The sequence below is a fragment of the Marmota marmota genome, unplaced genomic scaffold (assembly GCF_001458135.2).
Source record: "Marmota marmota marmota unplaced genomic scaffold, marMar, whole genome shotgun sequence".
In the NCBI taxonomy this organism is placed as follows: domain Eukaryota; kingdom Metazoa; phylum Chordata; class Mammalia; order Rodentia; family Sciuridae; genus Marmota; species Marmota marmota.
In genome coordinates this window covers 7,795-31,728 of record NW_026000350.1, presented here as the reverse complement: position 1 = coordinate 31,728, position 23,934 = coordinate 7,795, and the positions used below count along the sequence as shown (strand labels likewise).

The 23,934-nt window shown below is 33.8% G+C and overlaps 1 pseudogene; it reads left to right on the top strand.

Moving 5' to 3' along the window:
- Positions 1–8,586: 8,586 nt before the first annotated feature.
- LOC107133670 lies at positions 8,587–9,602 on the top strand (annotated as a pseudogene).
- Positions 9,603–23,934: the final 14,332 nt, after the last annotated feature.

Genomic DNA, 23,934 nt, shown 5'->3' with positions numbered 1-23,934 from the left:
TTTCTTCTTTGTCTCTGTGCTTTTCTTCATCTCCTGTCACCGCTATAGATAATCCTTTGATGATGCTACACTGGTCAGGACAGTCAACCCAAAGTTTCACTATAAAACACGTTGATTCCTGGGGCTGTGGCTCAGCAATATGGCACTTGCCTGGCATGTGTGCCTCACTGGGTTCAATTCTCAGCACCATGTTTAAATAAATAAAGGTCTATGGACAACTAAAAGAATTAAAAACAAACAAACATCATCAACAACAACAACAAAAAACCACGTTGATTCCTTAGGTACAGTGGTCATTTTTCAAAGTGGCCCTAATACTAATAGTTTACAGAATTCATCCCAGGGCTGGTTCTTCAACTTTTGATTAGTATCTGTGCAGCTCAATGACTCCTTCCTTTTAGAGGCCTCTTAGTCTAAAATGTTTAACAATCACACTATTTTCAATCCAGAAATTTTCTTCATTTCCTATATTCACAACTTAATATCATTCAACTACACCTCTAAAAGAATTTAATAGTGCAACATTTGCTTATATCTACTAAGAAGAAGAATTATTTATCAGTAAAAAGATTGTTATATTTTTTATTTGGGGATTAAAAGAAATACAAGCAAAGCTACTTAAAAAGTGTTGACATAAAATGTTAAGAAATATCAGAGAGAAAAATGACAAGTTAGCAGAAAATGGTGGTTCTTCAGCTGGTCTATGTCCTAGGTCTTTGATCCACTGAATTAGCTTTTTCATTTCATTTTATTTATTTATTTTTTTGCAGTGTGAGTGATGGGATCCTACTTCATTATTTTACATAGGAATATCTTGATTTCTTAGAACCATTGGTTAAAAGGACTATTTTCTTCCAATGTGGGTTTTTTTTTGTTTTGTTTTGTTTTTGATGATGAATCCAGCCTAATTCCAATTTAAGTTTTGGAGCCATCTCTTCAAAAACGTTAATTTCTGTTTCACTATAAATTATTGAGTTTTTAAACTTGTTTGGAATTTCTGCCTGTGCTTTGAACTCACCTATGCCTAGCTTTTCAGAAAACAACCCTCTGCAAAACCTTAGTAGCACCTCATAAATCCTGGCTCCTCCTGACCAGATAATAACCGTCTCTAAAACTTCAGTGGTGCCTCATAAATTCTCATGTTGGGATCTGAATTTACTCCCTACCTTAAAATATCATGCCATGTAGATAATTAACCTGCAGTCTGCCTTTGTATTACACTTGTCAAAATCTTGTTATCTGTAAGCTCTCAAGACCCCCACCCCTTTGCAACTTTTTGTACCATAAAACCATGTTCCTGGAAAGCTGGGGTACTAATCTCTAGCCCAGGGTTTCAAGTGAGAGAGTTGCTGACCAGACTTTGTGTACACAAATATAAGCTGGCTTTTATTTGATTTAAAATTGGAGTCTGTGGTCTTTTCTTTCATCGAAGTTCAATATTTTGTTGTTTTTGTCAAAGATCATATTACTGAATATATGTGGATTTCCACTGTGTTTTCTGTTTTGTTCCTTTGGTCTTGATATCTGTATTTTTTTGAATACATGCTGATTTTACTACTAGAAATCTTTAATGTAATCCAATTACAGTATTTTGGTGTTTCTTGCATCTTATTGCTTTAGAATTGCTTTGGCTATTCTGGGTCTTAGTTTTCTTCTATAGAATTTTAGGATAGTATTTACTTAGTAATCTGTAAAGAATGACATTGGTTTTCCTTAATAATTTTATAGATTTTATACAGCACTTTTGGTAATATGGAAATTCTGACAAGATTAATTTTGCTCTCCAAAAATTAATGGGTATTCCATGTTCTAAATTTATTTTTTCAGTGCTTTGTAATTTTTATTGTAGAGGTTTTTAATTTCTTATGTTAATTTTTTTGGGGGGTGGGGGTACTCCAGGGATTGAACTCAGGCATACTTGACCACTAAGCCACATTCCCAGCCATGTTTTGTATTTTAAAGACAAGGTTTCACTGAGTTGCTTAGTGCTCTACTTTTTGCTGAGTGTGGCTTTGAATTTTGATCCTCTTACATCAGCCTTCCAGGCTACTAGAATTATAGGCATAAGCCAGCGCACTTGGATCCTTTGTTAAATTTATTCCTAGGTATTGTAATTTATTATTTGAGGTTATTATGAATGGACTTGTTTTTCTGATTTCTTTACTAGAAAGTTAATTTTGGGGTTTGGAAAAGCCATGGTATTATGTGTGGTCTTATATCATAGATTTGTTTGCCACTTCTAGCTATCTTCTTATGGAGCTTTTAAAATTGTCTGAGTATAGGATATTGTTATTCGTGAACAGATGATTTGATTACTTTTTTCCATTTATTATCATTTACATTAATTACTTCTTCAATGTCTGGTAGAACTCAGACAGACACCATCTGGCTCCTAGAGTTTTCTTACTGACTCAATGTTATTACTTTTATTGTTTATTATTATTTATATTCCTTTATTATCCTTCCCTTGTCTAATTGCTCTGGCTAAAATCTTAAATGCTCTTTTGGATAGGAATTGAGAGAGTAAACATCCTCTCTTGTTTCTGATTTTAAGGCAAAATGCTTTCAGTTTTCCCTCCATCAGTATGATGCTAGCCTTTGGTTTGTTGTATATTTTCTTAATGATTTTGAAATATGTTTTATCTACTCCTAGGTTTTTCTTTTTGTTGTTCTCAGGGTTTTTACTATGACTTGTTGGATTTCACTGAAGATGTATTCTGTATCTATTAAAATGAGCATATGATATTTTTAGTTCTTAATTTTCATTATGTGAAAAATTACATTTACTAATTGTGTATGTTGAACTAAACTGACATCCTTCAGAGAAAAACCTCACTTGATCATATCATACACTCTCTTTAATGTGTGTGTGTGTGTGTGTGTGTGTGTGTGTGTGTGGTGTTGAACCCAGGGCCTTTATAATTTGAGGCAAATACTCTATCAACCAAGTTATATCCCCAGGTCATCCTTAATGTGTTTTTGAATGCAAATTTATTATTGAGTTTTTTTGCATCAGTGTTCATTGGGGATATGGGTCTGTAGTTTCATATCTTTATCTTGTATTACTATCAATGTGACATAGGATGATTTCAGGTCATTTTCATCTGTTTATATTTCATGAGATAATTTGAGAAGAATTTACATTAATTACTTTTTCAATGTCTGGTAGAACTCAGCTAAGACACCATCTGGTTCCTGGAGTTTTTTTTACTGGAAGAATTTTTCTTACTGACTCAACGTTATAACTTAATTTGCATTAGATTTTTTGTATGTACTCTTGTTTCAATTTGGTTAGGCCAGATGTGTCTAATTTTTTTTTCAAATTTTATATATTTAGCATTTAAGTTTTTAACATAGTTTCCAGTGATTATTTAATTTCCATATATGTCTGTGGTGGCTGGCATCTTCATTTTCATCTATCATTTTGCTAATTTGTATTATCATTTTGCTAATTTGTCTCTTTCTTTTTGTTAGTTAATCTATGGACTTTTCAAACTTGTTTATTATTTTAAGGGACCAACTGTTCATTGTATTGAGTTTTTTACTTTGGAAAATTTCTTTTACTTCATTAATTTTGACTCTGATTTTAATTATTTACTTTCTTCTACTGCTTTTGAAATTTGTTTCACCCTGATTTTTTTGTGGCCTTCTGGGAAAAGACTGAAAGTGAAAAGATGAAAAAAAAATACCACTTAGATAAATTGCATTAACCAGCAGAGGTGTCCATACTCATTTAAGATGAAGTGGACTTTATACCAAGGTAATAGAAAGAGGCACAGAAAAAAAGTTAGGAAATTACATATAACAATTATAAATATTTATAACAATTATAAATATTTATGCCCCAAACAATGAAGCATCTATGTAAATCAGCCAAACCCTTCCCGATTTCAAAAATTAACTAGACCACAGCATAATATTAGTGGGTGACTTTGATACAAGTCAGTTACTATTGAACAGATCTTCTAGAACAAAACTAAATAAAGAAATTATAAAACTAAATAATATAATAAATAATTTAGACTTAACAGATATACAGAATAATTTACCCATTAATTAATAAACATATTTTTTTTCTCAGCAGCACATAACTTCTTCTCTAAACTAGGTCATATCTCATGCCACAAAGCAATTCTTATTATATACAAAAAAGTACCCTCTATTCTTTCAAATCATAATATAATAAAATTAGAAATCAATGATAAAATAAAAAATAGAAGCTACCCTAACAAATGGAGAATACTAAATGATGAATGAATAGTAGAAATCAAGAATAAAATAAAAAATTCTTAGAGATCAAAGAGACCTACAACACAGCATATCAAAATCTCTGGGAAAATATGAAGGCAATACTAAAATAGAAGTTTATTACATTAAGTTCATCTGTTATGAGAATAAAAATCAACAAATAAATGACTTACCATTACATCTCAAAACCCTAGAAAAAGAAGAAGAAATCAACAGCAAAAGCAGTAGAAGACAGGGTATAATTAAAATGGGAGCCAAAAAATAAATAAATAAATTTGAAACAAAAGAAATGATTGAAAAAACACAAATTTGGTTCTTTGAGAAAAAAAAAACAAAGAACAACAACAAAAAAACCCTGCTAGCTATGCTACTGAAGATTGAAAAATATATAATTTAAATTACTAAAATTTGTGATAAAAAAGAAAATATTACAACAGACACATCCAAATACAGAAGATCATTAGAAAGTGTTTTAAAAATTAATACTCTAATAAAATAGAAAACATCAAATACATTGAGAAATTTCTAGAGATATATGACCTACCAAAACATAATGAGGAGGCCATATATGTTTAAAACATATCAATTGAAAGTAATAAAATGGAAAATGCCATCAAATGCCTACAAATCCAGAAAAGCCCACCACCAGACAGATTCTTACTTGAGCTCTACAAGACCTTCAAAGAAACATTAACACAAATACTCCTCAAAGTCTTCCATGAAATAGAAAAGGTGGTAATCCTTCCAAGCTCATTCTATGAGGCTAATATCACTCTGATACCAAAACCCAACACAGATACTTCAGGGTTAGAACATTTCAGACTAATATTTCTAATGAACATAGTTGCAAACAGTTTTATAAAATTCTAGCAAAATGCAAACAAAAAGATATTTAAAAATAGAGCACTCTGATGAAGGAAGGCTCATCCCAGGATGCAGGATTAGTTCAACATATGGAAATCAATAAGCATTATTCATTATATCAATAGAGTTAAAAACAAGAATCATATGATTATCTCAATAGATGAAGAAATGCACTTGACTAAAGATAGCATTTCTTCATGATTAAAACACTAGAGAAGTGGGAGCATACCTCAACATTGTAAAAGCTATTTGTGATAAGCCCCAATATAATTATAAAAAGAGAAAAATTGAATGCATTTCCTCTAACAACTAGAATCAGACAAAAATGCCCCTTTTCACCATTTTTATTGTACTTGAAACTTTAGCCAAAGAAATTAGAATAAAAATTTTAAGAGATGTGAATTTTAAAAAGTACTTCAACTATCACTATTTGTTAATGACATGGTTCTATACTTGAAAGATATAAAAATTTTTACCAGAAAACTTCTAAAAGTAATAAGGGAATTTGCTAACGTAGCAGGGCATAAAATCAACATCCATAACTCACATCAGCAATGAACCACTGAAAGAGGAAAAAGAAAAAAACTACCCCATTTACAATAGCCTCAAAAAAATAAAATACTTGAGAATCAATCTAACAAGAGAGGCAAAAGACTTCTACAATGTTTAAAACATATCATTGCAAGTAATAAAATGGAAAATGCCATCAAAAGCCTACAAATCAAGAGAAGCCACCACCAGACAGAAGAGAATTATTAAAGAATAAAATTAAAGAAGATCTTAGAAGATGGAAAGATCTTCTCTGCTCCCAATTAATTAATGTTGTTAAAATGGCCATACTACACAACTATTATACAAATTTCATAAAATTTCTATTAAAAATCAATGATATTCTTCATAGAACTAGAAAAAAGCAATCAAATTTTACTTGGAAAAATAAGAGACCCAGAATAGACAAAGCAATATTTAGTAAGAAAACTAAGCAAGAGACTTCAAAATACCAGATTGTAAACTACACTACACAAAAATGGTGTGATATTGTAGAAAAACAGACATGTAGACCAATGGTACAGAATATAAGACACATAGACAAACTCACATAAATATAGTTACCTCAAACTAGACAAAGGTGCCAAAAACATTCACTGAAGAAAAGATAGCTTATTTAAAAAATGGTGCTGAGAAAATGGGAAAGCCACATGTAACAAAACAAAATTAAATGTCTCTCCCCCTCACTGAAACTCAACTCAAAGTGTATGAAGAACTTAGGCAGCAGAATAGAGACCCTGCACCTACCTAAAGAAAATGGAGGCAAAAGTCTTTACCATGTTGGCCTATCATCTGACTTCTTAGCAAGAAATTTAAAGTGCAAAAAGTAAAATCAAGAATCAATAAATGGGATGAATTCAAACTTAAAAAAGCTTCTTCTCAGAGAAGAAACAAACAATAATGTGAAAAAAAGAGCTTGCAGATTGGGAGAAAATCTTTACCACATGCACCTTGAATAGAGCATTAATCTCTAGAATATATAACCCCCCCCCAAAAAAAAAAACTTACTACAAAAAAGAAACAAGAAACCTAATAAATAAATGTGATAGGGAACTGAACAAACACTCTACAAAAGTAATAAAATCTATCAACAAATATATTTTTAAAAATGTTCAACAGCTTTAACTAATACAGAAATGCAAATCAAAACTACTTTAAGATTCACCTACTTCAGTCAGAATGGCAAACATTAAGAATACAGGGAACATTAAATTTTGTGAGGATGTAGGGAAAATGTATGCTTATACACTGCTAGTGTGAATGCCATCTTGCGCAACCACAATGAAAAGCAGTACAAAGACTCCTTAGAAAACTTGGAATGGGAAAACCATTTGACTCAACAAACCACTCTTCAGTTTATACCACAAGACTTAAAATCAGCATACTATTGTGATGCAGCCACGTTGATATTTATAGCAATTCAATTCAAAATAGCTAAACTATTAAAACAAACTTGTTGTCTTTCCATAGGTGAATGGATAAAGAAATGTGATATAATATATATATAAATTGATATGTTAATACATATTTTAAATATATATATTTAAAATATATATATTTAATATATATATATAAATTGATATGTTAATACATATTTTAAATATATATATATATACACACACAATAGAATATTATTCAGTTTTAAAGAATAAAATCATGGCATTTGTAAGTAAATCATGAAGTTGAGGAATATCATGCTAAGCAATATAAGCACATCCCAAAAGATCCAAAGGCTAGATGTTTTTTCTGATATCTGGATATGAATTCTCAATAAGGGGTAAACTAGGGAAAAAAATAGAATTACTTTAAATTAGATAGAGGAGAGTGAAGGGAGGGGAGGGGATATGGGTTAGAAAGGATAGTAGAAAGAACCATATATAATTACCTTATGTATATGTCTGACTGCAGGAACAATGTGATACCCAATATATGTACGATATATCAAAGTGCATAAATGCATTCTACTTTGTTATATAACTAATTGAAATAAAAAATTAACAAGAAATGTAAAAAATGAGTTTTTAAAATTTTACCATACATGTTCTATCTTTGCAAAGTTGATTCAGGAATATTAAATAGAAACCAAATGTTCCTGAAAAGTTTTTTTTTTTTAATTTTCCAATATTACTAATTATTTTTAAGCAATTATTAATTACTTTTACAAAATAAACAAATTTGAGAGGGTGCAGCTGGTCCTTGTTGGAGCAGGAGGTTGAGGAGCTGAGATAGCGGCAGACTGCGCACCAGCTGGTCCTGGATAACAAGAGAGCAATGTCCATCTTGGATATGTCTCTGTCTTCCAGAAGTAGCGGAGTACACACCTCTTAGAACCATAGCCCACCAGACACTCAACAGTTTCCTCAGGGCACAGAGATGTTAGGGACCTTTTTGGTGTCTGCTGAGGCACCTGTGCAGAACATGGATGAAGTTCAATATGTTTCTACCTGAGCACTGTATGAACTGATGTCCCCAAGCGGCTCTCATCCCTTCCCAGATGACTTAAGTATCTCCCTCCCAGCCAGGGATGATGAGGTGCAAGGAGCCCCAGATGATGATGCCCTTAGGAGAGCCCAGTATTCCAGGAATGGCCAGGACCTTCAGTGAGAATCTAAAGACTGCCAGTCCCAGATTCAAGTGGCATCTCAGTGTCCCACACCTGTGCCCCAACAATGCCTTATTTTGATCCCCAATCTCAGACCAAGGGGAACTCAGGCAGCAGGATACGCCCTATTCCCAGCAGGAATAATCTTAAACCTGGAACGCCCTAAACCCGATTATCCTAAACCGGGAACACCCTAATCCACCCTGGTCCTTGAGCAAGGTCACCTACATGCAATGTCACTGCAAAATGTCCTATTTCCACGAGTCCTTCCACTAAGCAACATGGGGTACGCTGGCAAGGAAATCGTCATACCTACTTGGCTAATGGCTCCCAGCATCAGACCCTCTTTAACTCCTAAAATGTTATGGGCCCCAAGCATTCCCTCCACTGAGACCCGGGCTCTGCTCCTTTCCATGGTTCATATGTTGCCACCTAGAGATACCTATGACCTTGGGATGCATCAGATAGGTCCCAGTCATTGCTGACCTTAGACTCCTTTGATTCTCTTGTGGATAAGTCAGACTGCCAGGAAGACCTCTTCCTACCTGAGGTGCCCATGCAGGCTCCAAGGAGAGTAGAGAACTCCAGTGGCCAGAAAGGGGCACTCAGCCTCCATTTTCAAGGCCTTATTGCTGTCAATATAAAAACTGTGGAAAAGCCTGTACCAAGCACTCACCCTTGTGAGTCACCAGGGCAAACACACAGGTGAGAAGCCCTATAGATGCAACTGGGAAGGCTGCATGTGGTCTGTTTTTTGTTCTGATGAACTTGGACGACATATGAGGATACATACCAGGTATCGACCATATGGATGTGATCAGTGTGGCTGACAATTCATGATGGCCAACAGTTCATCTCCGGCAACACCAAGGGATTCATCAGCACCTGCCAGGGCATGCCAGAAGTGGACACACAGATGGTCCTCTTGCTCCTGGTCTTTAAGTCCATCTCTTCCTCAGTTTTGTTTTTCTACCCAGTTGCTGCCTGCCTCCAAACAACTCATCTCTTGGTAGGGAGCAGCTTAGATGCAGACCAAGTTTAAGAGGCAACATCAAAGACCACATGCAGCTCTGGACTCCATCATAGTTTCCTCAAATCCCTCAAAGCCTGTCTTGAATGGCCTTGAATTTTGAACCATCAAAATTCCCAATCTTAAATCATAGTACAGAGCTACAGTAACTATAGTAACAAAACCCTCACCATGTTAAACAAAGGCAGACATGAAAACCAATGGAACAGAATAGAAGTCAGAAGCAAACCCACATAAATACTTTTGTCTGATTCTAGACAAATCATCATAAGCATACATTGGAGAAAATGATTCTTCAAAAAATGATTCTGGAAAATTAGAAATTCATAGGTAGTAGAATAAAATTTAATCCCTGTCTCTCACCCTGTACAAAATTTAACTCAAAGGGAATCAAGCAACTAGGTATTAGACCAGAGACTCTGTGCCTACAAGAAGAAAAATATAGACCAACTCTCTATCATGTCAGCTTAGAAACTGACTTCCTAAAGCACAAGAAGTAAAGTTAAGAATCAATAAATTAAAAGGTATCAACCTAAAAAGTGTCTTCACAGCAGAGAAAGCAAGCAAGAATGAGAAAAAAAGAAAGAACTCACAGATTTGGGAAATCCTTTCCATCTGCACTTCAGATAAAGCATTAATATCCAGGATACACACACAAAAAAATTACCCCTGAAAAACTCAAATAACACAATCAATAAGTGGGGAAAAGAATTGACTAGGTGCTTCCCAGAATAAATATAAATGGCCAAAATTTATTATAACATTTATGTAAAATGTTCAATAGGTCTAATAACTAGAGAAATGCAAATAAATTTACACTGAGATTTCATCTCATTCCAGTTAGAATGACAATTATCAAGAATACAAGTGACAATAAATGTTTATGAGGATGTAGGGAAAAATCTTCACTTATACATTGCTGGTGGAATTGAAAACTGGTGCAACCAGTTTGTGAATCACTACAGAAAGTCCTCAAAACTGGGCATGGAACCACCATTTGACCCAGTTATACCACTCCTTTGTTAAACTCAAAGGTTTTAACATCAGCAAAGTGCATGGTCTCAGCAGCTGAATTCAAAATAGCTAAGCTATGGAACCATCCTGGTTGCCCTTCAACAAATAAATAATAATAAAATGGGAGATATATACATTATGGAGCATAACTTAGGCATAAACAAGAATTAAATTATGACATTTGCTAGTAAATGAATAGAACTGGAAGCTATCATGCTAAGTTAAAAAAAAAGCCAGTCCTCAAAATCAAAGGCCAAATTTTTTTTAAAATTTGTGGATACTAAAACAAAATAAGTTGAGAGGGAGGAAAGAATAGAAGTTTATTGGATTATACAAAGGAGATTGAAGAGAAGGGAGAGGGGAGAGAATGCAAATGATAGCAGAATGAATTGAACATAACTTTTCAACATTCTTATATAAATACCTAGCCAGTGAAACTCCATATCATGAATGTTACCCTAGTTAGAATAAGTTATACTCCATGTATATATAATATGTCAAAATGCATTCTACTTTCATGTATATCAAAAAGAACAAACAAAATTAAACAGTTAAAAAAAATTTGGTGGAAGTCTCCAGGACATTTTTTTTTTATTCTGTATGCCTGAGGAAACCACAACATGTGGCAGATGCCAAGGTCTGCCACTAGTATGAGGTCTATCTGGACAGACCTGGGTAGCAGTAATCTCTAAATGCCTGAAATGAATCCCTCAGAAACAATTTCCCAGGTATTTTTGAGGATGCAGGTTTCCCTGAATCTTCTTTCCAAAAAGAATATACTTTGTAAATTTAATCAGACTTACACCCCCACTGCATCTTCTGGCCTTGAATCACACTGAATCAACCTATCATTCTGTGCCCCTGACCAGTGCTTCTGAACAGGAAGAGATACAAACACCTAGGGAGAAGGGATAGTTGGGGAGCATTAGGAGACAGTATGGTCAGTATAACCCTTATTTATTTTGATTCACTATTTTTCTAGTTGTTTTTATATTTTTATTTTTTAAATTTTACCTTCATGGAATATTTTGCTAAAAATGTTTTATAATGCAGACTTTCTAGTTGTGATTTTTTTAGCTTTGCTTATTATAGAAAGTTTTTATTTTATCTTCAATTTGTACCTTAGTTTTCCTGGATACAGTATTTCTGGATATAGTATTCCTTGTCATCATTCATTTTTTTTTCAAGCTTGGCATGTGTTATTTCAAGACCTCCTAGCTTTGAGGATCTGTGTTGAGAAATCAGCTGAAATCTAGATTTGTTACCCATAAATGTGACCTATTATTTTTTCTCTAGCAGCCATTAAAATTCTACCATTATTCTATATGTTAGGAATTTTTTGGGGGGGTAATATAACTTGGTATGGGTGTAATATAATTTGGTACATTTGGAATCATAGATGTTTTCATTCTTATTAAGATTTATAAAATTTTCTGATATTATTTCACTGAAATTTGTGCATTCCTTTACTTAAGAATCTTAGATTTGGCCTGTTCATCCTATTCCATATTTCCTAAAATTCTTTTCCTGGTCTCCTAATCTCTTTTGTCTCCACAGTTAACTTTATTTTCAAGATTATATATCTTGTCTTATTGTGTGAAACTCTATCTTCCTAGTGTTCTAGTATATTAGTTATGCTGTCCATTAGATTTTTTAATTTGGTTTATTGATTTGTTCATTTTGAAAATTTTTGTTTGATTCTTTTTCAAAATCTCTATATCTGTATTAAAGTGTTTCTTATGTTCTGTATTTTCTCTGATTTTACTTCTTTAATTTTTCTTACCTCATAGATCAACTTAAGTATAAAATTTTAAAATTCTTTCTCTGGTTATTCCTGCACTGTGGTGTCATAAATTCTGTTTTTGAGATATTTTGATATGTTTGGTATGTTTCGTTTCCTTTATTTTTTCATGTGTCTGCCCACTTATCATTTTAAATCAGAGGTGGCAGAGTTTTTATTCTATAATTTTATAGTGTCCCTGAAGGTTTTCAGTACCTCATGGTTTAGGGTAAGTTAATAACAACCAATAAAAACAATATGCATAATAAAACTAAATATTTAATTCCGATTATAACATCTTAATGTGAATTAACACAGTAAAGAAAAATTGACTTAATAAAAAAATTATGAAAAATAAAAAGAGTACATTTACAAGAGGCTCTCTATTTCAAAAGATGAACAGGGAGAATGCCAAAGAAATTTAAGTTGTGCTGATTATCAGGGAGGAGGAGACACTTGAAGGACAAGTGAAAAAACAATAGAATTTATCTGTTAGGAAAAAATAGAGACAAAGAAAAGTAAAAGAAATAGGCAAGTGAAAAATATAAAAAATAAAGCCAAAATATATTGATCAAAAATCTTTACCCTCAAAAGACAGGGTCAAAAAAAAACTACTTTCAAATTAAAATTAAAAATGAGAAAATTAAGACAAATACATTTGTAGATAAATGTCTATTGAATCACTCAGCAAATGAACAATGACCAAAAATAGAGAAAAAAGAAAGAAAAATAACACATAACAAATAAAATAAAATAGTGAAATAATAAAAAATAAAAAAGAGTTTTTTGATTAAAAAAAACTCCATTTGAGTTTTGTTTCCATTGAGGAGCTCAAAAACTGTCAATGAAAATAAATGTTCATTGTCTGGTCCCAAATCTCTCACCACTGTTTTCTTGAGATATGAACAATATGTAAGTGTAGTAGCCACAGACATCAATTTTTTCTCTTTTTTGTGTTGCTTGTTAAGCTGCCAGTTTGAATTAAAAAATTCTTGGCTTTCATTATTGGCAGCAGCTTGGAGAATGTTGTCTGTTCAACTCTCAGAGTGGGATCACTGCAGAGTTCTGAAAAGAGTTTCTGTAGGCTCTTGAAGGTAGGGTTTAGGTCTGATAGACCTCAGGTGTTTGTTGAAGGTAATTGGCCTGTAGATTTTAAATCAGGGCACCTCCAGGGCACAGCGGCTTCTAATCCACACCGAGAGAGGCTATATTCTAGAAATTTTCCTTGGGTTCCACTTCTGTGGCAGAGTAACCAATTCTTTACCTCCTCTACCACCCATGGATTCTATCTTTCTTGGACTCCTGGGCTCAATCCCCACATGCAGTCCCTCCCATTCAAGAGATCAAATTTCTGACCTGCCCAGTGAGCCACCAGACCATGTATCTCTCAGGTTTCAATGACCTGTATTCAATGACTGGTAAAATACTTCTTGTGTCTAAATATTTCCTGGTCTCCTAGGCACACTCTATTTGTGACTGGCCTTTGCCATGTCTAGTTTTCAAACTCACATCAGATTACCCAGGTATGGGTTCTGGGCTTACTCTCACAGCCATACCTGTCTGGCATAGGCTCCTGCTTGGGCTATCTGTCGACAACTGGGAAAGAGTATGTTACCTGTATGAGGATAGTGTAATATACCCTCTGGATCAGTCCAGCAGTGCTTCATTTCTGATATCTCCATATCAAGACTTGCCACAGTGACAAATGAAAGGTGGGTCTTTAATCCTTCTCCCCACTTTGCCTATAGTGAATCAGTTCTGCCAGTGTGTGTTTTTCTTATTTTATTTTATTCAGTCTTCTTAGTACCTAGCTATTTTCAGAGTGAGGTATTAAAACCCAGTAAAATCCCTCTTTCAACCACCTTACTGAGAATCTGTTTATTTGCTTTTTTGGTCTCATGCCATGGAACAGCTTGGAAAGCAACCTTCTCTCTTCCACTGTCAGGGTTCCAGATGTGGAAATGTACAAGATGGTAAATTTTCTCTGATGAGCAAACTCCCAGGGAATAACAGACATTTTGTTTTCCATATATGAAATATTCTGCAGTTTCTCCTAGGGACTAGAAAGATAACTAATACATGTGCAATGTCTAGTTGCTTGGTAATGCTAAGAATAGGCTGTATGCTAGAGTCTTGTCAGCCTTGATCTTTTTTTTTTTTTACTTTATTGTTTTTTAAATTTATTTTTCATATACATGACAATAGTGGAATGTATTGTCAGCCTTGATCTTAATCTCAGACACTGAACTTCTGGCAATAAAGGAACTCTCGTTAGATAATCACAATAGTTCACTGTACCTGAACCTGTCTACATAACATAACTTTTACAATGGACTTTCTTGTGAGATACACAAAGCTCCTAACATTGCACATTGCAACTTAGTATGCAACTGAGGAATAAGCTGCATAATTTTGCTAACTTTGTAACCTGTCCAGTAATAAAATGAACAGTATGTACTAATGATGCCAAAGACCTAATGTAACTTATGGATTTAAATAAAGCTGGCAGTTTAGAGAAGTAGCCTTTGCTTTGCCTTTGCACTTTGCTTTTATCTCCTTTTGCTTTCTTTGCACTCTACCATCTTCCAATCCCAGCATTTTACTCTAATTAAATGTACGAGAATATTTTATGTATGTTTATTGACCATTTTTAATTGTTTTCTTTTGAAAATTTTCTGTTCAGCTAACTTTTCCATTTTAGGAGTGGATTATTACTGTTTTGGTGCTTTAAAAAAATTCTGTATGTAAGTGAACATCTTTCCTGTGCCATAAGAATACCTTGCAAAGACCTTCCACAATTTTTAGGCTGCATCTTCACTCTTCTGTTTTTTTTCCCCTTTGCTGTGTAGGAGTTTTTAAATTTGATGTAGTGCCATTTGTCAATATTTTTTAAATTATTCATTGTAATTATATAAACAATGGGATTTCTTTTTTAATTTTTGATTTTTAAAAAATAAATGACAACAGAATAAATTATAATTTTTATTACATGTATACAGCACAATTTTTCATATCTCTGGTTGTATATAAAGTATGTTGACACTAATTTGTGTCTTCATATATGTACTTTAGATGATGATTTCTGTCACTTCCAATATTTGTTTACATGCATAACATAATTTGATCAATATTTTGCCCACTTCCTGCCTCTTTTTTACTCCTCTCTACAAAAAATTTAGATTTTCTTCACCACTGTTCTACTTTCTATTTTCATGATAATCCCCTTTTATTTCTGTTTTCTAGCTTCAAAATATAAGATTAAACATGTGACCTTTGACTTTCTGAGTTTGGCTTATTACACTTAACCATAAATAATATTCTTCATTTACCCCTATTTATCTACAAATGATATTATTTTGATTTTACTCAGAATCACATAAATACTTATTGTATATGCATGCTAAACAATGTTGCTGGGCACCTCATGTATTGATGGGCATTTTCTGTGGTTACTTAACTTGGTTGTAGTGAAGTGTGCTTATATAAGTATTAATATATATGTATCATGGGAAGCTGAATAGTTTTTTGTGTAAATACTAAGTAATATATAGCTACTAAGTAATGTATAGCTGAGTCATATATTGTTTCCTTTATTAGTCTTTAGAGGAATCACCATACACATTCACATAATGATTTTAATAGTTTACATTATCACCTAAAGTAGAGATAAGAGTTTATTGACTCCCACATCCTCATTAGCTTTTATTATCATTTTTGATGGTTGTTTTCTTAACTGGAGTGAGATGAAAGCTCAGTGTAGTTTTGATTTTCATGACTCTTACTGACATTAATAATTTAAAAATATATGTTGACCATTCACATTTATTCTTTCACTTTAGTTCATTTGTCCTCTTATTTAAAATGTAATCTTTTGTGTTAAAATTTAAAAGTTATTCTGAAGATTAATTATTTGTCAACAGAGTAGCTGACAATTTTTATTTTACATTCAGAAGTATCATTCTTTATACTCTTAAAGCCTCCTTCACTGTGCAGAAAGAAGGTTTTAGGTTTGAATAAGGCAATCTTACTGTCCAAGAATTTGGCTATTCTTGTTTTTCTACATGTATTAAAGGTTGGACTGTGGACTTTTGTCTCTTTTTAAAATTTTCAAAGTTACAGGCTTAATTACTAGCTCTTCATCCACTTGAAATTCATCCTTGTATAGGGTGGGAAATGGATATTTAATCTTATAATCCTTCCTATAGATTCAGATTCTCTTCACTCTTTTCTTTTGACTGATCTCTTTATATAGAACAAGATGACCATATCTATGGGATTTATTTCTGTGTCTTCTATTTTGTTTCATTGGTCCACAATTCTATTTGCATGCATGTAATAGACTTTCTTTTTTTCATTAATAGCTCTGTAATATAATTTGAGTTTGTTTTGATGCCTCCCATCTAGTTCTTTTGCTAAGAATTTTTTTGGCTATTCTTGTTTTTCTACATGAACTTCACGATTGGCTTTTATAATTCTCTGAAAAAAAATATTGACATTTAAATGGTGATAGTATTAGGCCTGTAGAAAACTTTTGGTAACCTGGCATTTTAATGATAATACTTTTTCCTATCCAAGAATATGAGAGGTATATATGTCACTCTGTGTTTTATATTCTTGTGTTAGTTTTCATAATTTTCTCATATGGAATTTTGATCTTCTTGGTTAGATGTATTCACAGATACTAAATAATTTTAAAGATATTATGAATTTTAAAGATATTATGAATGGAATTCCCCCCCCCTGGTTTCTTATGAAAAAATATTGGTTTTATGTTTTAATTTTTCATCATCCTATTTTTCTTTCTTTGTCAGATCTAGAAGTCTTCTGCTCAATATTTTGAGTCTTCCAAGAATAGAATTATGTTGTCTGTAAAATGGTATATATTTTTTAATATCTTTCATTTCCACTTAAATTACTTTTACTTCTCTTGCCTAGACGCTATGGATCAATTTTTGAATACTTCATTGAATAGCAGAGATGATTGTAGATGCCTGTATCTTGTTTCTGATTTGGAGGAAATGCTTTCACTCTTTAATGGTTTTCATTAAAGGGATGTGGACTTTGTGACGTGACTGTCCTATATAGTCCGTTGGCGTAACTCCAGCCATCTTCCTTTGCCCACTCCCACTTTATGAATACTGTTGTTATTCTCAAGAGATAGAAACTTGTTGGTCTTTGTTATCTCTTTGAGAGATTAAAAAGTTGCATTTCTATATTCTCAAGAAACAATTACTTGCATTCCACAAAATCAGGTAATGCTTGCTATACCAGTCATAAGGGCTAAGGGAGCCACTAACAGTGACCATGATTCTGGCATATAAAAGACAATGCTGCTTTCTCTCTCCTGCTGTTCTCCTTCTCTTGCTGCTGTTCTCTCTTGCTTGCTGGTGCTACTGATCTCTCTCTGTGTAGAGCAGCCTGTCAGAGGCCTGACAATAAATATGCCTGTGCCTTTATCTTTGGTGTGCCTGTGTGATCGTGATCAGTCATATGCCAGTTTTCTTTCATTTATGCCAGTGACCTGGATCAAGTTCTCTTGTTGGCCTTGCACCCTGTGTGCACCCCTCCCTTGCAGATTTCAGCTGCTTTGATATACTGGCCTGAGGGCCCAGGATGATCACAGGACACCTTCTTCCATCCACCAAGCACTCTTCTACGTCCTCAATCTTCACATCCCCAGACTTATTTGGGTAAGTGACCTTGTTCTTTCCTTCAGCTCCTTGGTCATCACTACATAATTTACTCTCTTACATATAGCCAAATGATATAGAACCAAGACCCGAGTAAAAACTCACCAAAGGGGAATGGGTGGGAAAGTAGTCTCACTTGTAGTGAGTCTTGAGTAGTGAGTCAAGACTTATATTATTTGTTCTATATATTACTGTCTTATCTATGTTTATGTATATCAAAACCAACATATAGAGTGCTTATAAACTAAAATTTAAAAATGTGTTCAAATACCTTTGATTCATATAAAGTTAAATTTAAATTAAGGAAAAGGTCTTCAAAATTACTAATGTCTTCAAAATTACTAACTCATACTTCTCTCCAGATGATTAGACAATGAAAAATGTCATTTTCTATTAAATGTTCTAAGTACAATATCCATTGCTTCTAATGTTTATTGCTCCTTCTAGGATTTTTCCTTCAACAAGAAAAGATGCCTTAGTGTTAACTAAACTTAATTTTTATGAGTAACCAAAATTAAAACAGATAAATCAGACTTAACAAATGAGATGAATATTATAAATGTGATTTTCACAAATTGTTGTTCAAAGGAAAGTTTTAATTTTTTTTCCAGTCTTCACTAAAAGCAAGGTGATTAAAATTTAAAATTCTACTTTCATTTATGTTCTAAAACTGACAAAATGATTTTTAAAAACTGCATTTTTTTAAGCCAAATGACACCAGACTTTAGATTTCTAGACTCCTGACTCTGTGAAGTATGAACCAGCAATGATCAGGAAGAAGCATCTGAGCCAGCTGAGTGACTCCCACTCCTCCACCTGCCCTATACCCTTCATTATGCAAGCTAAGGAAGATATCTCTATGTACAAATTTTTATGTTCTAAATGTTCTCTCCTATCAGACCTGGTTTTGATAATAGTTATTGACCCTTTTAAGAAAAGGATGTCTGTAGGCATTTTCCCCCTCAACTCTAAGCCTTCCCATTGCTCTTCTTGGTCTCCTGCTTAGATTTTACTTTTCACTAAGGCTACATATTTATCCAGAAACCCAACTTCTACACAAATAAGGGACACTGGACCTTCCTTTGACCTTGCTGGTGAGCACTCTCCCTTCCAAGCTCACCAAATACACCCATTCTCCTTGCAACAGCCTTCAGCCCTCCCATTACCCTATCTCATACCCACTTTTCAACTCCCTTTCCATGATGTCACCAGATTTAAACTGGTAGTTAGTGTACATGTGCCCTTCTCTTTTGATGTTCTCTCCCAAATTAAGAGACGTGCAAAATCCTTTACCTCTTACCCTGCCACATATTCTGAAGAGCTACAATACATAAAACAGGCCTGCAACTTCACCTTTCATGATAGGCACATAATCCTATCCAAATCCTCTTCCCAGATAAGTGAATACAAGTCTTAGAATAAGCCTGCAATTGTGCCAATAAAGTTCACCAATTTGTGTTGGGGTTTAAGTGTGCAGAGTTTAGCTCCCTCAGGCCTGACATTTTGCAAGAGCTGTGGCTGTGATTTAGGTCAGCTGAGGCAAACCTCAGCTAGGAGGAGGAAAAGTTCTCTTCCCCTTATCGCAAGTCACAAGTTCTGCATGGTTTGGCCAAGAGGAAGAAGCTTCCTGCATTCTTATCCTGGGAACAGTACATTCTGAAGAAACAAATGCATCCTCAGAGGAGTAGATAATGTCTACAAAGAACTTTAGGAGGGTACTTATCAAACAAACAGGAACAATTTGAATCTAGCTCTGTGTATCCGATGAGGCATGATATTTGGACAATGTGGGTAAAGTGTTATTGAAGAATTGCTTGCTTTGTTAAAAGAAGTGTATAAAAGGAACTTGCAAATAAACTTCAGCATGCAGTTGCGATTGCTGCCTTGGCTCTGCATCCCCTGTGTCCCGGTTATTTCGTGACCCTTACCCAGGGACCCGAACGCTCTAGACGTTCACAAATTTGGACTATAATTCCCCTGGAAGCCAAATAAGAAGGGACTAATTCATCACCTGCTTACTGTCAGGTTTAAAAAGGGCAGCTCATCCCGGCTAATATTTGTTTTTAATGATGAATATTATTCAGAGTATCAGGTATTAAGATTATAAATTAAGTCAAGTAATGCTGACAATCTTCTCCTGAATATAATTTTATTGAGCTCATCATATTTTACCCCATTCATTTTATTCTATTTACTGTAAATAATCATTGAGAATTTTAGGTAGAGAAATTATGTATATTTTCATCAATAAGCCACAAGTGTATTTATGTTTTTAAAATAGATAAATCAGACTTAACAAATGAGATGAATATTATAAATGTGATTTTCACTTAAAATATCTTGAGCACGAAATTTTCAAATTGCTACTTATATTCTGCAGATGTAGAAATAGTTTGTAGACTCCATTAGCCTCTTTCTCCAATGCACACATATATCTTTTAAGTGAAGAAGTAAGTACAACAGTAATATTAGTAATAAAATGGTAATCAAAGCCAAAGCTAACACAGTACTTACTATGTTCCAGACACAATTTCATGCCCTGTGTATTCTCACTTTATTTAGCACTTATTTCCTTTCTATAAAATATCCTTCTTTTAAAGATGAGGAAATCAAGGCAGAGAGGATATCTTAAGTCAATTTTGTGTTGTTATTAAAGAACATCTGAGATGGGTAACTGATGAGGAAAATGAATCTATTTCTTGCAGTTTGGGAGGCTGAATCTCCAAGGTTAAGAATTTACATCTGATGAATACTGCCCTTGCTGATGGGGACTCTCTTAGAGTCCTAAGGTACAGGAACACATCATGTGGTGATATTGAGGATCTTTGATAACTTGGGTCCCTTTTTCATCTTCTTCTGAAGCCCCATTCTCAGCTGTAATTACTTTGAAAGGCCTACCTCCCAATATTATTAACATGTGACTTTGGAGATTAAGTTTCAACATGAGTTTGGGAGAGGACAAATACCTAGAGCATAGCAGAGAGGTTAAATGACTGATAAAGTTTTACATAACTCATAAGTAAAGAACACAGTCAGGCTGTCTCTTGAGTGTAATATACAGTTCTGCTCCCAAGATACACATACAATCCAAATTATCATGGTAATAACTCCCCTTTGTTTGGAGTCAATGCCTCTACAAAATTTTCTGACTGGCTCTAAGATTTCCTGGGCATTGCCAGTTATAAATTAATCCACATTGAGCTTGAGGATGTAAATTTGCCCTTCACCTGTTTCTCTTTAAGCATAGGACAGGCTCTTATTTGCCAGAGCACATAGGAGAACAGATTTTAACCTTTATATTTTAATCAAAGTTTAGATGTATTGCAAGGAGAGTAACCACATTAATTTACTTTTAACCGCCACAGGGAACCCAGACCTACTCTCAGTATTCCTATTGAGTTCTACCAGTTTGATTTAGTTGGTCTTTGTTCTAACACCCACCTTCCTCAACTCTGTATCTACAATCCAAAGTCCAAAATATGAGGCAAGGCTCAGAGTTGTAGTTTAATGATGATCTAAAGACCTATATTCTTTCTGTCTTTCTCAAAGAGTAAACTAAAATCAAGTATATATGGATTAGGAATTTTATTATAATGGGTCTTTTGTTTATATCTGGTAAGAGTACTTGTATAACTTGTACCAGTAATGTTACTGAACAATTCAAATACTGTTCCCAAAATATGACATGCCTAATAATTTTAAAAATCTGTAAAAAGATGACACAACATATCTCATTTCCTTTACCTAACAGAAAATTTTCATACCCAGAAATTCTGATTTAAAAGAGCCAGGTAGGGCATGACAATTGGTCATTAGGTGAACTATACAGTGGTCATGGATAAAAAATATTGGTCTAGATAAACATCTGCAAGCTCAGAACATAATTAAGAGTCTAAAGGGATGTTTTACCTAGTGTTTTTGTGTATTCTACCGATTTTTGTGTTGAAATTTTCACCATTTAAAAAATTAAATGTTATACCCAATTACAAAATCCTGATAATAGAAATTAGACAGACTTTTTAAAAAAGTTATTTGGTTACATTCCTTACATTATGAATTTCTAACTTTTCATTTAATCAATATTTGGGCATAATAAGGGATGTAATTTTTTAAATATTTTTTGAGAGTTTAATTTAAAAAGAATTTTCAATGAATATTATTAAGAAAGTATCATTAAATAAAATTATATATTTCAAAATTCTAATTTATCTTTTCAAGTCGTAAATGTGTACTTGTACTTTTTCTATTTTATATTTGCATACCACAATATAATTTATTCAGAGTATAGATAATTTTAGTTATTTAATAGAGAGTAATGAATAAAGGTGTTTTTTCTTTAAATGACATTTTAAATATCTTTACCTATTAATAGCTTATGTTCTCAAACCACATGAGAGCTCTTCTGATTAGATTTATTTATTTTCATGACTTGGGTGGGGATTCTCTGGATACTTTAAAAGCATGGATGTCCTTTTCACCTTGAAGTGTACCCTGGATTTTCTCTATGTTCTATGTGTTTAGCAATGAAATGTGTGTTTTCTTCAAGAGATATTTATTGATCACTTATAAGTGCTATGAGACTGGTTGCTAGGGCTGTCTATGAAGAATATAGCTAGGATCCCTGCCCTCCTGAATGTTGCAGTTTGATCCAGTATCTCATAACTTTATTGGGCATATAAATGGCCTGGATCTTGTTAAAACTATGATTTCTGATGTGATAGCTCTGGGACATAGCCTAAAAGTTAGTATTGTGAACAATCTCCCAGGTGATGCTGATGTTGCTGTTATGCATATCACACATTAGATTATAAGATACTTCCTTGGTAGCCCTAGGGTTCAGTGACCACTATTATTTAGTTGTTACAAACATATGTTAATCTATGAAATATACAATTCAAGTCAAATATGGTTGTTTTCATTTTTGCCATTACTCTCATTGTAGTTCTGCTCTGTAACTCAGTTAAAACCTGTTTGAAGGCAGGAAATAAGTCACTAACTTCCTTATCTTTCATTGTGCTCAGAGTGCCTGTGATCACAGAAAGTACATAATGAATACTTAATAGGCTATATGTGATAATTTAATTTTAACTTTACATAGGGACTGAAGGAAGTACTACATGACTTATCAAAGACCCTGGAATCATGATATTAAATATAAGTTTGGAGGAAACAATGTTGGCATTGGACGGACTGATAACTTCCACTACAGCCCCAAAGCCAGGCTCCTTTTTACTTCCTACATATATTTCAATCAGTAAGCAGCTGCATTTGCTGCATTAGAGAAACCCTCTCCTCTTCAAAAGAAAGAGCCTAGATTTAAAGCATTTGTGGAGAGGAAGAAGGGTTGTGTTAATCTGTGGAAAATGTTTGTAGGAAAATATAGTCCTGATTATTCCCATTTGCCCCTTCTGAACAGAAATGGAAATTGTGTGCTTCATTTTACTATTTTAATTAGTCTTAAGCAGTCCTTTAAAGATCCCTAAGACGTCCAAAGCCATAGTACTTATGTGTATATTTTATAGTTCTGGATGCTATAGAGATTGGTTTTCATGTTTCAAATAATTTTATGTCTGCACATTGATTATTAGTTGCCATTATGCAAATGCATATGGGAATATGTAACTGCTATTTGTTGCATAAACTCCCACCAAAGTACCCAACATCTCCATTTTGCCTGCTTTGAGAAATGCCTCCCTCTAGTGGTCTTTAAAGAAACATATTACTGTAAGTTAAGCTGCTTTCTCAGAACATAAAATCTTGTGCACAAACTGAGAGTTTTTTCATGTCACAAAGAAAGCCATTTTCCTTGATGACATGGATCCTTTCCCAAAGACTTCATGCATGCTGTTGCCTGCTGCTTTGTGTCTATCACTGACACCAAGGAGCATGGCTTTCCATTTCTCTACCATGGTGACTCACTGTGAAAATTGTAATTAGTTCTCAGCATTTAATTGCCGCAGTCTGGCTGGGCACAATTCACGAGCCACTTGTCAAGCAGAAACAAACTTTATTATTAGAACACACACACTGCACCACACGAGCTCTTCAGGAATTCCCTCAGAGCCCAACTGCCACCACCGGCTTCCCACAAGCCTCTCCACCCCCACTCCTCCTGCTCTTGAGGCCAATTGGCTGGGTCGCGTGGGTGGAGCCAAAA